Source organism: Astatotilapia calliptera, chromosome 7 (assembly GCF_964374335.1).
Source record: "Astatotilapia calliptera chromosome 7, fAstCal68.1, whole genome shotgun sequence".
Taxonomy (NCBI): Eukaryota; Metazoa; Chordata; class Actinopteri; order Cichliformes; family Cichlidae; genus Astatotilapia; species Astatotilapia calliptera.
Genome location: NC_137428.1, coordinates 65885511 through 65897465, shown reverse-complemented (window position 1 = coordinate 65897465; position 11955 = coordinate 65885511).

Below are 11955 nucleotides of genomic sequence, written 5' to 3'. Positions count from 1 at the left end.
GACGAGACAGACAGGAACATCCTTCTCCTCGTGTCGAGATGTCAAGCAGGGGGAGTCTTAGCAGAGTAGACAGTATCATCACTCTCCAGAGTGAAGCAAGAATTCACAGGGGAGAAGAGAAGTGGAGGGACAGCGGTGCAGATTGGGCACCGTTGGCCTGACTTTTGTGTCAGCTTGGGTTTTTCCCTCCTTGCTTACCTTGCTCACTTAAAGCGTTGGAGATGCAGGTTTGCATCGACTTTGTTGTGTTAATCACATGATATGTTTTATTTAAAAAATCCATTAAAAGAAGCTGTAAAAATAAGAAAAATTGTTCACAGCCATTCTACTGGAAGCGTGCTCAATCTCTAATAATCCTATCAAGCCAAAATTGGCTGCACTTCATCTTGAGGGTGCTCAAGTTAAATAGGGCCAAGTTCATAAAGTGTCTTTCTTTCTTTCTTTCTTTCTTTCTTTCTTTCTTTCTTTCTTTCTTTCTTTCTTTCTTTCTTTCTTTCTTTCTTTCTTTCTTTCTTTCTTTCTTTCTTTCTTCCTTCCTTCCATGAAGTCCTTTGAAAGTTAAACAGTTAAAGTCAAAGTGATATCATGGATTTTATGTATGTAAGATGGTGTGAAGTTATACACTGGTTTGTGAATGTGTCATTTTTAAGACCAGGGTTTGTCATTTTGGCCATCATAGCTTGGTGTTTTAAAAACAGCAGCGACAAACGAGGTACGGCTCTGAAACTCAGCGTGGCCACACAGCAAAGACTTTTAAATTGAAAGGGAGCCATAATTTAAAGAAGCCTTATTGTCAGGTTTTACTATAACTTCTAAAGTCATTTGCATTTTGTGTTGAAGGTGACTTGAAACTAGTGAGTGACAACATATGCTCATCAATGTTTACTGAACCCTTTATCTAATCAGCAGTTTGATCTTCTTCTTTGTAGACTTTATAACTGCAACCAGTGGAGTGCCCCCTGCTGTCCACTCCAATTAATGAAGATTTAAAATGCTTTCATTGGCTAAACTTGACCTGCAAGCTGCATTCATAGTTTACACACAGTCTGTCAGGGACACTCTCTGAAAGAGGGAAGAAAGACCTCTGACATTACTCTCATGTCTGTTTGCAAAACATAAGCTATAGCCAGTGAATAGTTAGCATTAGCTTAGTATAATATAAAATATGAATAAAAGTGACAAAACCACTGACTATTATCTGTGAAAACTCACAAAATAACACAATATATGGCTTTTCAAATCTTAGCGAAGATTATTTGATAGTAAAATGAAGAGATATACCTTTAGTGACACCATTACATAACCACTACACCCAGTGAGGACTTAAGGGCGTGACTTTAATCAAAAGACAGACAGACAAACCCATTCCAGTCTTTATGTTCATCCTCTTTTCTAAAATGATGTTCTCACACAGCTGGCTTCTCACTGACATTTAAACACAAACATGTTTTCTCTCAGATTACATTTGTTTGTGATGTGTCACAAATTTGTAATCAACATGTACCGTGTCATCGCTTTGCTATTCGTTTTCCTGCACGGCACATTAATTGAGAAGCATAAAAATGTGCTCATCTTTTTTTCCTACATGTGAATTTCTCCTCATGGGTTAGACTGCAAAAGGGCAGTTAGGCAGAACAAACGAACAGGGTCACTGGAAAAAGTCCAGAATTGCACAATGAGACTACCTTGAAGAGGATATCATTCCCATTTAAATCCATTAATCCATCCATTTTCTGTTGCTTATCTAGGTCCTAGTCACAGGAGCAGCAGTCTAGCAAAGGCACGACCTCCCTCTCTTTTCAGCCATCTCCTCCATCTCTCCTGGAGTGAACACCAAGGCTTTTGCAAGTCAGCTGAAAGATTCAATCTCTCCACATGTCCCGGGGCTTCCTCCAAGTAGGACATTCCCGAAACACCTCACCCAGGAGGTGACCAGGAGCCATCCTAGTTAAGAGGTACCCACTTCAGCTGGCTCCTTTCACTGTGGAGGAGTAGATGCTCTATATCTGAACCCCTCCTGTGTGAATGAGTTCTTCAGTATACAATACAAAACACTTTAGCAAGCTCTTGTTTTCTTTGGGTTTTTTTTTTTTTTTTGGTTTGTCTTTTTGTTTTTATGCTAGGAAAATGGAAAAAGGGCACAGTGACTTTTTGAAACATGCAAACACAATGTATACAATATGTAAACCAAATAGAGTTTTTACATTTCTAACAAATGTTAATTATATTTGGTTGGACCACCTTTATTCTTCAACATGTACTGTGAACTCCTTTACACAAACTTTCTTGCAATTTCTTTTAACAGTCTTCAGGAAAAGTTCTCCGGGCGTCTTGAAGCAGATTCCATAGTTTTTCTTGGATGTTGGATGTGATTTGTTCTGTTCTCTGTCAAGTTGATCCCACACTGCTTCAATATTGCTGAGGTCCAGAATGTGTGGAAGACTGATTGCCTTCCAGCGTGTGTCTTGGTAAAAAGTTGTGTGTTTTGTGTAGACACAACACTGGTTAATCCCATTAGGTGCCTTTTTTGTGGCTGAATTATTCATAGGTCAGGGTTTAGTGGCCCAACAAAAAAAAAATCAATCCTCTGAAAATGGACGGGTATAAGGACTAAAAGAATTAGCTGAACTCCTTGGAAACAAAATATTAAAAAATGAGAGTCGGCCAACGACTTTTGTACAGTGCTTTATATCTAAAGGAGACTGAAGACACGCTGCGTCTTATTTTTATCACTTGTATCAACAGTTTTATTCTTTTGGTTCTTTTGGTTTATAATCCTTACGAGACGGGGCCCTGGTAAACTTGGACCTTTGCTTTTGCAGTCTATATAGAGGTGTCAATTAAGATATTTTTTGACTTATCTTAATATTTTTATGCATGGTGTCAAAACATTTGGATTGCATTTCAAATTTTAAGCCAAAAATGTGACGTTTTCTAAACATAAGCTTTACTGTCTTAACCTAATCAAACAGTCTCTGAAATTCAAAAAACGTTACAAAACAAAGTGAAAGGCTAATGGTCCCACACTAGACTCAAAACCTATTTTCCTCGATGACAGTGAAATCTTATGTGCACTTTTGGTAGCAAAAAAATATGGTCTGTACAAGGTCTTAGTGAACGGGTAGGTCAACTATAGCTATAGCTTCAAGATTTATTACTATTGCAAAACAGGTGAGGTAGGTGAGTATGAGAAAGTAAAACCTCTTTGGAAAAACAATCTGTCCTCGTTTTATTCATCCCTTAGATGAAACAAACCAAAGTTAAGTATCAACAGTGACATGCTGTTAAAGTTTGCTAGCTCCCGTCCATGGATTCACGTCAAGCTTCTTCCTCTTAAATTAGAGTTAAAAGACATTTCACTCTTAGCAATAATCTGCATAAATTTACACCTTTTAAAAATATGAATGTGCTGTCTTTCTCCTCCTCTGCCTCTTATCCTGTTTGGTAATTAGCCTTTGACCCCCCTGGGCTCAAGCAGGCGTGAAGACTGAAGGACAGAGATAGTTTAAGCGATGGATTTGTCATAGAAATTTCTCATCAGTCTGAAATCTTGAGGGCAGAGCTCCCAATTTATTACATTACAGAGCACATCTTGCAGCACTATCACTTAGGAAGGAAGTGTCAAGCAGAATCTGGCTTTGATTGTCGTGCCAACTCCATTTGCCTGGGTTTTACACCGTGCCCCTTGACTTTGCCATGTGTGGAGAATCACTAGATGCTGGTGATGGGCAGTAATTCCCTTGCCTATATGAGTGAGTGATCAGAATTCATATTAGCATCTTTACACGCTGATGGCAGCCTGTCACTCCAGGTGCCAAGTGGTCTCCTTGGACTGCAGTCAGTCAGTCACAGGGAAGAAGCTGCTGCCTGTTTTTATCCTGCCGGAGAAAAAAAATACATGTGTAGATTCATTAATTCCATTTAAAGGACAGAAAAGATATTTACTTTAATAAATAAACCAGATTTTAGTGCAAGCTGCTTTTATGCCTCCAGTCCTGTGATATTTCTATATCCAGAATAACATCCTTATGTTTGTATGTGGGTATCTGCAGGATTCCTCCACACCAAAAGTGAACACATTTTCTGTTAGCAGCTCGTGATTCTGTTGTATTGGTTTCTCTTTCTGTAATTTCATGAGATTAATGACACTGTCACACACTTGTGAAGCGTCCTTAACTAAGATTCAGCAGCATAATGTCCACTCCATCTTTGTTTCATTTTTTTCCCCTCCTCCATTGAAATGGCATTCCAATCAGCTTTAAGCCATCTTGAATCCCTCCTTGTTCTGGCTACTGCACAATGATGGTGCCAGTGTTGGGAGAATGTTTTTGCCAAACAGATGGAAAAGCATCACTGTGTTGCACACACTCATACACACATACTTCTCTCTTGGTGATTTCATGGCCTGCACTGACATTCAGTCATTCATTACAAAGTGAATTAATATGCCAGAGTTGCAGTTTTCCCTTAAAAACAGATGTCTGCGGAACATCTAATTAAGCCACACACCAAATCATTGCAGCTCGGTCATCTCCAACCATTTTCCCTCTCATACGTGTACAGTAAAGCTGTACTGGATGTAGATGTTGTGGCTGTGACCTCAGTGCCCAGTAACCTAAATCACTATTTAAATTATTCACACAATAACGACACCGGGTCACTCTATTATGAACATTATTGCTGAGAAATAGGCTGAGCTGAGGTGAAGGATGAGTCTTATCTTTTGCTGTCAGTCGGAGCATTTGTCATGGTAACGGGTTCCTCAGACCTGTGTTCGGGGTTTTCATTGAGCTTTACATAGCAGATTTATCACAGATCACTGGCTGATGTCAACGTCCCAACATTGAGAGAGATGACCGTCCAAAGCCGTTTGGCTTTAGTACTTTAATTTAAGGCCTGTTGATGCAGTGTGGACAGCGATCTGTTTAGTGCAAGCATACAGTACGTGTAAATCGACCTGCACATATGGAGTAAAATCGCATGTCGTGCTTTTCTGGAGTAAGGATGCCGAATTCACTCAGCTGAGTGGCTTTGACATTAACATCTACATTTACTGATGCTCATGAAACTACACAGACAGAAAAAAACTTTCCGTTTGAGCCAAACAAGACAGAAGAACAGAAACTGTTTTCTCTGTCATTGCTCTTTTTTCCCTGTCAAGAAGCCAAACTCAATTTATGTCAAACAAGGTTTAAAGGACCTTGGGATTAAAGCCATAAACTGGCTGCTGTCAGACCTGAAGCCCTGCTAACAATTTAGTGCCAAACCAGCGTTGTTCAATATCATTTCATATTATATCATGTCACGACACAGTGACAGCTACACATCAGCCCAGTCACAGCTGGTTTGCCCTGAAGAACTCCTCCGATGTCGGCTCCAATCGAAGCTGACTCCACTTTGCTCTGATCTAAAATGGGAAATCTATCTGAAGTACTCTGCGGGGAGCGGCCACAGCTTTTGGTAACGAATGCTAACAGGTCGATCAGGTAATGAGAAGAGATATTTGAGGGGTGGGTGGGGTGGAATGGGGCTGGGGATCCTGTAATGGGCCTGCCAAAAGCCTTCACCGGCTCCATTATAACAGCTAGAGACAGTGCTAATGGAGTACTTGCCTATATACAGAAACAAAACAGCTACAGAGATATTTGCAGCACACAACTGGAATATTTCTTTTATATTCTCTCTGTGATGCCAATTCAGCTCAGTCCTATTTACGTGTGTCAAAGCCCACATGCGCTCTGGCGCAGATGCGATTCGTAAATGTCATTTTATGTTCACACCTGCAGTTTTAAATTGTTTGCTTGATCTATCGAACACACACACACACACACACACACACACACACACACACACACACACACACACACACACACACACACACACACACACTGTAAAAAGCTCCAAATGTATACATTTGGAGATGTTTTCTTTGAACTGATTATACCTGATTATATTTGTTAGTTAGTTTTTTTTTATTTTACCTGTTCTTACATATTCTAAAAATAATATATAACATATAATGAACCAAGCCAACATACTAATTACATTAACTGGTAACAATAAGCACGATAAGCACAAACTTCATGTGCTAAAATTAAATTAATGAGATTTTGAAAATTCCTTGGACGGGTTTCATTTATCAGTAAATTTAATACAAAGTAAAGTTATTATAAAACAAATAAATGAATGTAATTTCTTCCAGGTACAGGAGACATAAATTGTTCTACTTGAGTTTTCCTGTTGATTAAGGCTTTTTCATTTGTTTTTGTTTCTTCGTGTAACCACAGATTTTTAAAAAAATTTTTTTTAGTCCACAATTTACCTAAATTAAAATGTTATATGGAAATGAATGATCTCACACACATGCTGATTCATCTGCATGCAAGTTTCGATGAATTCCTTTCCACTGTTTGATTAATTTGTGTGCACAAGATAAATGCATACAGTGAGCCAACACCAGACCTGCCTTTCATGCCAAAGCCAGGAAGGAGACTACAGAGTGGGACTTGGCTCATCTTAATAAGACGTAGGCTCCCTTGAAAACATTATGTGATAAATTCTGGGCTCCCAGAAGTACTGCGATATGGTGGTTTGTCGTACATTGTATTCCATGGAATAACAGTTTGTGTACTCGGTGTAGTAAAATGTGGCCTTCAAATACACATTTTTTCTCTGTATCCACTGGCTGCCTCAGTACAAACTGGCTCATTGAGCATCTAAATCCCTGAAACGTTGGCACAGTTCTGTTTGCAACTTTAGGCATTTTCCAAGAAATGTGCTCTTAAATGCACACATCATTATTTTACATACCAACATATATACTGTTTATATTGATCACAATTAATAGTGTGGTTTGAATCATCTTAATTGTTCCTTTCTGTCATAGTTATGTGCGTGTTTATGTCACCTATTTCATCTCAGAAAATGCCTTTTATTTCATTTCCACACAATTTGTTGTTTTGTCTATGGGCCTCTCACTGAATTGCACATTTGTTTGCAAAGATATAGACTAGAGACCCAAATCCAGGTTTGGCACTTTCCTTGTTCTGTACATCACCGTGTATATATGCTGCTATCTGAACGTCCCTTTAAGAACAACCTCTTGAGCAGAGAGTGATGGAAGAGATGTGAGACCGCAGGAGCAGAAGGACGATGGGACAATTTGTACAATTGGAGGAGAAGGCAGAGAAGGAGAGTGACAGAGGGAGGGTGAAACCTCCACGTGTTTGATGGTGATTGGAGACATCACTTACACAAACAATGAGGCGGAGGATGACAACATCTTCTGCATGACGAGTGTGTTTGTGAAGGCTGTCCTCACACAAGGAAATGGCACTTTGAATCATCCTCACGCCTCAGACATGTACGTACAATGACATGCACAAACACATCTGAAGTCACATGCACGCACAAAGAGATTTCACTTCACATTTTCCAGACTGATGTCATATAAAGTGTGTAACTGCAAGAGGTGGGAAGGAGACATAGGGTCACTTTGTAGGAGGGAGAGATACGCCTTGTTTGTCAGTCAATATGCAAGCACTCAAAGGTGAGAGATAAATGCTGCTCTTGGAAATACGGCCGCATCTGTAACCCAAGATCACTAGATTGTTTAAAAAGAGCTCTGCTCACTCTCCTCTTTCCATCATTGCTCACAGTTTGTCTTCCAAACATAAATGGCCTTGACAACTCACTGGTCTGTGGCCATTCCACAGCGCCATCCTTTTCCTTTTCCCCCTTTTGGGTAATCTGATTTTAAACTGTGGAAGTGGAGGCTCGCACATATTGAGTACTGGCATATCACTGAGCTAAGTAGACAGGCCAAAGTACTCTGCAAGTGGCTTTTGTCTTAGTGGCTGCATTACATATGGCTAACACTTTGAGAAAGGTAGAAGAAATAAAGAAAATCCAGCAAGCATAGTTCTCAGCAAAGTCTCCAGATAGAGGTTTGGAGCTGAGAAACTGCAATTCCCTTCCATCATCTAAAAATGATTTCCTTGAAATGTTTGAAAGTTTTCTTTGCCTTATTTTGAAGTAAACCACAAAAAGACCAAAAATCTATCATAATAAACTGAAAAAACACACAAGTTATGGTACAAAAATATGTTAGCTGTTCAAGTCGCTCAAAGGTCTCATATACAGCTTGTTGATCAAAAGGTCTAGACATAATGAGTTGGTATTAAAGTATTTCTCTATGAAATTAAATATTTCCAAAGTAATAGGCAGCAAGCAAACTCCATATTGTTGAGCAAATATCTTCTGTTATTATTCTGCTTTATCATAACATGTTTGTTTGCTTTAATCGTATATGTTTGGCATTAGCAAGCAACCCATCTGAATTCCAACTCACTTTAAACCAGTTCAAACAAACAAAAAAACAGAAGTCTCTGACAGAAAATAACTGTCATCAGTCTCACTTAAAAAAAGAAAGTGCTTCCTCTCTGAAGTCAAATCCAATTTTTGGGGCCCCATTTGCTGAAGAAAATGTTACCAAAATAAAAAAAAAATGTGAAAAATGCCACAAATATATATTTTTGATTCATTTCAAATCGAATATGCAGCAGTTAGTGTTTGATTTAAAAATACATTAAAAACTGGGTATATATTTTCTTTTGTTCTCAAGAATTTTGCAAAAAATGATTAATGTGCCTGGATATTTAAATGAGATTCAGTCAAAAAAAATAAGTTTAATGATAGAATGTGCTAACTATGCATTTACATAAAGTTTAAGTTCTTCTGCAGGTGGTAAAACCTTTGTTTGATCAGAATCTTCAATAAATCTCATAGACAGTGGCTTCTGTTCCCTTTACACGTAGCAATGAGACTGAACATAAATGAAACATTTACCTTACCTGCCTTCTATCTGCCTGTTAACACTGTCATATAACATGAATGCAATTTGTGCTATTCTGAAATCCCTTTCTTTAATCATTGATTGTTATTCTACTTGTATCAGTGCTATTATTTGTGATTAGTTGTTGCATGTAGATGAGGGGCTTTCAGATGCATGTGATTCCATAGACCTTTCCAGCTGCAGGTCAAAGTGCAGAACACCAGAGACACACACACTTGCACACACACTCAACAGCACCACTGGAAGTGATCATTTTTCAGTGCTCAGCGGAGCAGATGATGCAAACATGAGGCTTGAGCGCAATCCTTTAAGAAAGCCTATAGCACATTTTGTGATGCCTGGCGATATGGATTATGTTGTAGATTGGATGTTTCCCTAAGCAGATACCACAGAGCGCAGTTACAGCATGTTTCACACTAACTCGTGAGCACCCACGCTAGTGCCAACACGCGTGCTATAACAGGGCTCCTCCTCAGGTGTGGTCTTCCCAGTTACAGACCATCAGTTGTGCAATCCACCATATTCTACTGCCAGGCTAATAAATGACTCGTGTCAGAGGCGGTGTCAGTCTATTGCTTGCTCATTTTGAGCTTGCGTAGGGGTTGGAGAGGAGCTTTGCATTCTCTGCCGTTCTGCTCGGTGACTGGCAAAGTCCTGACTTTATTGATTTCTTTCTTCACTGCTCTTTGTCAAAATATCCAACTGCAGACCTTAAAGACCTCCGCCATTGCTCGACATCTGCAGCCACACACGGCTTCTCTTATAATGGTCGGCTCCGGCACTTTGTTTTTTGAAGGGGGAGGAAGGGATGATAGGCTGTGTGAGTGGAAGATGATTGGAGAACACAATCTAAAGCCTCTGCAGCTCTCTCTTTCTCTGTCTCCCTCCCTTTCTCTCTCACTGTTTTTCTCTGTATCTCTCTCGCACTCTCTCTCTATCTTCCCAGTCTGACACAGAGAAAATATTGTACACTGACTGGCTCCCATTGAATCCACGTTGTGATTCATCGCCCAATTTCAAACTGCCAAGCAGCTAAATTGCACCAGGTCTGCCAAAATTCATCCCAGGAACACGCAGGAGATGTGAAAAATTAAATGTCATCGTGGCACAGTGGAAAACTTTCACCTCTCATCGAGCAGAATATGCTCGCTTCATTCTGTACTGATGGATGATGGCCTGGGGCTATACTTAACCTACTTAGTAATGTCATGTACCGCAGAATGTGTTTACTTTTGAAAAATAGTGAGAAAACATAAACTCTATCAGAGCTTGACATCTGCGCATTCTTCCTCCAAATAAAGTGGCTTTTTATGTTGATGCAGGAATGAATTTTCCCCTTCATCAGACTTGTTTGCTGTATATCATGCACTAACACTGGATGTGTAAAATAATGTATGCCAGCTGAAAAGACGGATACCGTTTCTAAATAGTAGGAGCTATCTGTTAGGCTTCGGCGCTTACTGGTAGATCAAAAATGTTCTCACGTGGATCCACTTTAGCTGCCAATTTGAAGTTCTATCAGGGAAAGTTCAGGCAGTCCAGACATTTTGAAGAGATAAAGGTACATTATTGAGCGTGAATTAGAGAGAGGGCGAGAGACAATGGGTTGAAAAGCAGAGAAAGGATAAGGTTGGGAGGCAGGGAGAGGGTAGGAGGGCTGAGCGATGACTGGCTACTTTAGCAATTAAAATGTGGGGCAAAGACACAGAGGCTTGGTTTGACCGAGAGACTGCACCATTCATCATCCCAGCTGCCATAAAGCAGGAGTAGATGGAACCTTTGATTTGAGCTTCACAGGAACATAAATCAAAATCCAAACCATGGCCTGTCAGGGCCATCGCCAGAATAACCCATTTGAGAGAGGGAGAAAGAGGAAGAGAGGGGAGGTAAGGTTGGAGAGAGTAAAGGTAGTTACTTTTCTGGCTTTGCACTCCATCCCACACACACTCGCACACAAAGACACGTGCAGTTTACAGACACACACCTTTGTCCCTCCATATGTATTTGATGTTCAGACGCAGCTGCCTCACACCTCTCCGCAATATCGAATCTAGGGATCATTGATCAAGTGGCTGGGTCCTGTCAGTGGCCAGTGGTGTGCCTGACCCACCCCGCCCTGGCAACATCTACCCGTCCACCCCCCTCCTATCTTCATACCCTCGTATACAAGGCAAAGAACAAGGAAGTGAGGTCATGCCGCGTGTACAGCCATCCATCTAAATAGCATGACAACGACAGCTAATAAATCATTCATTCATTGTTTAATCTATTGTCTGCCAGGGCAAAAGTCATGTGGCTGATATGAAGACAGATTTACCCCATGCAGGTGGGGCCCGTTGGAGAGGGATTTTTACTGTTACTGGTTTCCTTATCAATTAGTAATGTGTTCATTATACCTTGGAGCAATTATAACCACTAATGATTGAAATAACACGGAGGCTCTTTTATCAAGTGAGTGCCAAAGTAATTTAAGCCAATTTAGTCATACATTTTATTTTCGCTGTAGGCTTTTGGGTTTGAAGCACTGTGATTGACTCGCTTTACTGAGTGAAAGATAAATGATTGCTCATCTACGAGTTATTTCAATGTTACATTCACCTGCACACGTGCCCGAGTGGCTCTAATAATACATTCATTTGGGAGGGTTGTGGATGAGGCCCCTGACTCACTAGCAAGGTCAGGGAAGGTTCATTTTAAATGCAACGTGCAATTCCAGAAGGATGAATATTTAGGTTCATCTTCTCCACTGTGAGCCATGTTTAATTTATTATAATTACAGAAAGTCTGAGTGAAGGCAGTGTGTTATGAGCAGAGGTAACAACCCTAACATAACCCTATTACGGAAGAGGTTATGTTCCCCCAGTGCAGAATCAATGTAAAACACGTGACCTGAAACAGCTCAGGACAGGTTAATGAGGCTACGTTTGGGACATGCATCTCATTAAGACAGCCAGAGGGAAGGTCAGTGAGCATCACTGTTTACCTTAGCCCACCTACTAACAGAATCATCTCACAAAAGCAGGACAAAGTGCTTTTAAAGACCAGCAAATCATCACACTGTTATGATATGACTCAGATACAAAAAAGCACCCGAGCACGCA